Source organism: Oryctolagus cuniculus (assembly GCF_964237555.1).
Source record: "Oryctolagus cuniculus chromosome 17 unlocalized genomic scaffold, mOryCun1.1 SUPER_17_unloc_2, whole genome shotgun sequence".
NCBI classification, from domain to species: Eukaryota; Metazoa; Chordata; class Mammalia; order Lagomorpha; family Leporidae; genus Oryctolagus; species Oryctolagus cuniculus.
In genome coordinates, this window is record NW_027208203.1 from 845,430 (window position 1) to 850,952 (window position 5,523).

The 5,523-nt window shown below is 55.6% G+C and overlaps 1 pseudogene; it reads left to right on the top strand.

Annotated features, from left to right (window-relative positions):
* Positions 1 to 1,741: 1,741 nt before the first annotated feature.
* On the top strand, positions 1,742 to 4,569 carry LOC138847898 (heat shock protein beta-1 pseudogene; annotated as a pseudogene).
* The last annotated feature ends 954 nt before the right edge of the window (positions 4,570 to 5,523 follow it).

Here is a 5,523-nt window from a genome sequence, read left to right on the forward strand (position 1 = left end):
TTCACGGTTCTGCTGCTTCCTAAGTTCATTCCGCACTCTGCAGACCTCACTTCTTTAGCACTTTGGCCCACCTGAGCTCAGGCTGCTCCTCTTCATTAGGGACACCAACAAAAGTGGCCTCTAGTCAGACAAGGCACCTACTAGGTAAGAAAAAACAATCGTTTGTCTGGGGTATGGTTTGAAATAAAGGAATATTTTTGTAATCTTGGTAAACCATAGCTTTGCTGCTGAGGTACATAATTCTATACATAAATACCCTGCCCTGTTCTAATGCATTGGTTAAATACAGAAAACTGCCTGCAGCACTGTATTACCCAAATTATTAACTGGAGTATTGTATTACTGGAGTGCTTCATTTGACCAAGTTACTATTTTATGTCCAGCTCTCCACAGAGAGACACACTGGGGCACTTCATAGAACTCTGAGATCCGAGGCAAGCTCCTGTGCTCCCCATACTCATGGGTGGATAGAAGCTCCGGCTTCTTAAATTGTGCTTCAACTTTGCGTTACTTTTATTTTTCCTTTATTAAAAATCCTACTTTGATGGAAGTGCTTTTGGAGCCAATGACTCTTCACAGCCCCTAGATGAGAGCTGGCCGAGGCAGCAGCCTCCTTGGAAAGGAGAAAAGCATCCAGGCTTCAGGCTGACGGCTGCACTTAACAGGACCAATTCTGACTCTGCTCTTCACAGGAGTGTTCTGAGCACGAAGCCCCAGGACCCCTACAGAGGAGGGGCCCAGTCGGCCTGCCCTGGCCCATGCATGGGACCTGAACACACTGAGGAGTAAGGACCAAGGGAGCTAAAGAGCAGCTTTGTTACTGCCCCGACTAGAGAGGAGGAAGTGGCTTCTCTCTGTGGGTCTCGAGGCCTGACAGAACTCTCCCAGGGGCCAGCAGTCCTGGCCCCAGTGTCCTCTGGTCCCTGGGAGGGGCTCTCAGCTGAGCCTAGGGAACAGGGAGGAGCCCGGTCAGAGCCAGCAGCACCTGCCCGGCTTGGTCTCATGCTACCAGTCAGATCACCAGTGAGTAACAGGGTGGAGAGGCTCCCAGTGGGCCCACATCTGCTCATCTCATGCCCCTGCTTAAAGCCCTCGGTGCTACTGCCTCACCTTAAGGAGAAGGGCCAAGGATGTGCCTGTGCACACCTCTCTCCCACGGCCCACTCCCAGCCTCGCTCCCCACGGCAGCCATGGGAACCTCTGGTGCCTCCTCCTGTTCCCTTCTCGCCCTCTCTTCTGCATGCCTGGCTCCCCTGGCTGTGACCTCTCCATCCGGAGTCCTCAGCTACAAGCCCTTCTCTGTGGAGCTGTCCTTCGCCCTCTCACTCCTCAGCCCGGCACTCCCCACGTCCCCCTTAACCTCCCGGAGCTTCCCCTGCAGTCCCTCCCATCAAGCATCACCGCTTCTCCTGGGCAGGCTTCCCTCCCTCTGACAGCGTGGCAGTGATCCTAGTGCAGCACCTGGCTCCCTGGGGCCTCCCTGGCGGGGCAGTGAGAAGCAATCACACATGGCTCCCACAAGGAGACTCACTGGGCACTAACGCCGGAGGCCGCTCCGTTGGGACGCAGCCCACGGCTGCCCTTCAGGGCGTCAGCCATCCTGAATGGGCCATTCCTTGTGCAGAGGGACTCGTCCACAAGTAGTTAGGGCCATGGGAACAAATAAATGCTGGTTTTCTTTACTTTCTGGAAAAAAAAAAAGTGACTTCTTCTCCGCGCCCCGGCCCCATGCACCACCACCATGATCGAGCGCCATGTGCCTTTCTCACTGCTGCACAGCCCCAGCTGGGACCCCTTCCACGACTGGTACCCGGCGCACAGCCGCCTTTTCAACCAGGCCTTCGGCTGCCGCGACTGCCAGAGGAGTGGGCGCAGTGGCCGGGCTACGTTCGGCTGCTGCCCGCCGCCGAGGCCCCCGCGTGGCCGCGCCCGCCCACAGCCACGTGCTCAACCGGCAGCTCTGCTGCCGCGTCTCAGAGATCCGGCACACGGCCAACCGCTGGCTCGTGTCCCTGGATGTGAACCACTTCGCCCCCGAGGAGCTGACGGTCAAGACCAAGGACGGCGTGGTGGAGATCACGGGCAAACACGAAGAGCGACAGGACAAGCACGGCTATATCTCCCGCTGTTTCACCCGGAAGTACACGCTGCCCCCTGGTGTGGACCCCACGCTGGTCTCCTCCTCCCATCCCCTGAGGGTGCTCACCGTGGAAGCCCTGCTGCCCAAGCCGGCCACGCAGTTGGCAGAGATCACCATCCCGGTCACCTTCGAGGCCGGCGCCCTGATCGGCGGCCCGGAAGCCGGAAAGTCCGAGCAGCCTGCGGCCAAGTAGAGCAGCCTCGTGCACCGCCCAGCCCACAGCTCCCACCTGCGTGTCCTTTTGATACCCTGAGAGACAGGGCAGCCCCCTGGCCTGCCCTGTGGTATGGGATGCCAGCGACGGCATGGAGCGGGCACCTGGCCAATGCATCCCCCAAGGCTCAGGCCTCCAGGGCCTATGGGTCCATGACACCTATGCTGAACACCACGTGGACACTGCCACTGCCACCACCAGCTAACGCCACCCCCGAGTCCAACGACGGCCATGCCCATCTCGTGGCCGGTGCGTTCCTTCCACCGCCTTACCCCACCGGCCTGCTTGCAGCCTGCAGGCCTGTGCGCACCAGGCACTTCCCACTGTGCTTCAGCTGCAGCCTCTCCAGGGCCACGCCCTCAGCCTGTGGTCCCTAGGCGCACGTGCCCTGCTGCACTTCCGGCTACAACTGTGGGTCCTGCTGCTGCTGGGCCTCCTGCAAGCCGACTTCCGCCTCAGGAAGGAGCTGCTCCTCTACCGCACCCACGTGACCGTACCACTAGTCAGGGTGCTGGGCTGGCGCTTCACGGTCTTTGCGGGTGCTTCGCTGACAGCACCCATCTTCTCTGGATGGGGCGGGGCAGCTCAGGGCAGTCTCCTTTCCACTGACCACAGCAGCAGTGCTGCCCCAGCTCCTGCACAGGAGAGAAAGGCCTGAGATTCTCCTCGAACAGACACTGTCCCCCGCTGGCTGGCTGCCGTCACCCTGCCTGTGTGCCTGTTCTGGTGCAGTGACCCCTGCCTGTGGTTGCTACTCACCCTGTTTCAGGCGCCCTGTGCTGTGCATACCTGTCCAGTCAGAACTTCCAGAACCTCTATAAGACCTCCCGCTCCAGAGTCCACACCTGGAGATACTTGGCGGTGGAGGCGTGTGTGGCCCAGGAGCCTCAGGGACACACCACACTGACACACAGCTCACCCCACCCTGTCTGCCTGAGCCGTCCTCTAGCTTCCAGACTTCCTCTGTCACCTTGAGACCCACTTGGGTCCCAAATCCCAGCCAGGCTCCAGGGTTGCCTCGGTTTGCTTAGATATGGTCCAGCTTGCAGCCACAGATGCCTGCAGCAGAGGCCAGCCTGCTGGAGCATGGAAGCCCAGGGCACCTGCTGCAGGGCAGTCTGGGAGGACTGAATAGGTGCTCAAAGTCCTCAGTGCGGGTTTTGGGGAGGCAACTCAATTCCTTTGTGGCTTGGTGGGGGTGTGAGTGGCTTTAGTCTTTGGTGTACACCCAGAGTTGACTCTTTCATGTATTGCGCATTTTAAACAGCAAAGATCCCAGAAGTGCCCCCTGGAGGCCATGAACAGACCATTTAGAACATCAGTGCATGCCAAGGTTGGGTCTCTGCAAGCCACAGGCTCCCTGCTCCTCTGTCCTGCCCCAAGCACTATTAAACCATTTATGGAGTAAGAAGCAAAATTACAGGGCAGAGACATGGGCATGGAGGATACTTACAGAGAAGGGAACCCCAAACTCTTAGCTCCTGCCTCTCTGCCATGCAGATATGGTGGTCACTGTGGTGCTGTGACAGCCAGTTAGGGACAGGGTGGCCATGTGGGCCTTGGTGGGAAGTGAGACGACCACTGTGCCCAGGCTCCTGCAGAGATACAGGGCCCCAATTCTGAGGGTGGCAAGTAGGTCAACACTGCTTTACCTCACACTCACTCTCACACAGGGGCGGGCAGGAGCACTTGGCCCCTGTGAAACTGCCTTGCCAGGTAGATCAGAGACCTGTGGAGCTGCGAGCATGCCACAGGGAGACACAACAGAGCCAAATTGGACAGAGAAAGTAGCACCTGCCATGCTGTGTGCTGAGCTCTTTGATTCATTGGTGGCTTCTGCGCCTGACCTCCCCATGGGACTGGCTGCCAGGGTTGGTAGAGGAAGTCTGTCTGAGAACCCTGTGGCCAGGCAAGGGCTTCCTTAACTGACCCTACTTGCTGCACAGAATTTTGGCACTAAATTATGCTGTTTCCTTAAAGCTTTATTTTACATTTATTGGTTAACTGTACTCAGAACCACACATTACTTGAGTGAAGGTGGAGAAGCAGGGTGGCATGCACCTGTGCAGCCTGGAATGTGACCATGGAATTGAGGAGTGACTGTAACTGGTGGTTACTTGTTACATGGTGACACAGCTGCTCAGTCTCAAGTGCCTGTTAAATTGTGAGGTGTCACAGAGTCAAAAACATTATGGGAAAATAAAGAACGTATCTGTCTAGAGTTGATATTGGTATAATATTTTCATTTTTTGATGTAGTCTGATTTATATTTTTATTTTTTAAGATTTATTTAATTATATGAAAGTCAGAGTTACACAGAGAGAGAATGAGAGGCAGAGAGAGAGAGAGGTCTTTCATCCACTGGTTCACTCCCCAACTGGCCACAATGGCCGGAGCTGCGCTGATCCAAAGCCAGTAGCCAGAAGCTTCCTCCACGTGGGTGCAGGGACTCAAACACTTGGGCCATCTTCTACTGCTTTCCCAGGCCATAGCGGAGAGCTGGATCAGAAGAAGAGCAGTCCAGACTAGAACCAGCGCGAATATGGGATGCCGATACTGAAGGTGGCAGCTTAACCTGCTACACCACAGGGCCAGCTCCTAGTCAAATTTATATCGATCTTTCCTTCTGTCCAGTACATCCACAAAGCATCACTTAATTTTGTCTTATTTTCAATAGCTAAACATAATTTTTATCTTTTTCTTTGAGGCAGCCTTTGGAGAGACGACCCTCACATTAATTTAATTAGGACTCTACTTTTAGTGATTTTGATATTTTGATACTCCTGGATTCTACATTGCTTCTCTCTCCTACTGAATCTTCATCAAGAAAGGACCAACAGGGCCCGGCACTGTGCCTCAGTGCGTTAGGCCATGGCCTGAGGTGCTGGCGTCCCTTATGGGTGCTGGTTCCCAGCTGCTCCACTTCTGATCCTGCTCCCTGCCATTGCATCTGCGAAAGGTGCTGAGGATGGCCCAAGTTCTTTTATCCCTGCACCCACGTGTGAGACTGGAAAGAAACTCCTGGCTCCTGGCTCTGGCTGGTCTGGGCCTTGGGCATTTCAGCAATTCTGGCAGTGAACTAGCAGATGGAAGACATCTCTCTCTTTCTCCTTCTCTCTCTCTCTCTCCCTCCCTCTCTGTTCTTCCCTTTGTAACTCTGCCTTTCAAA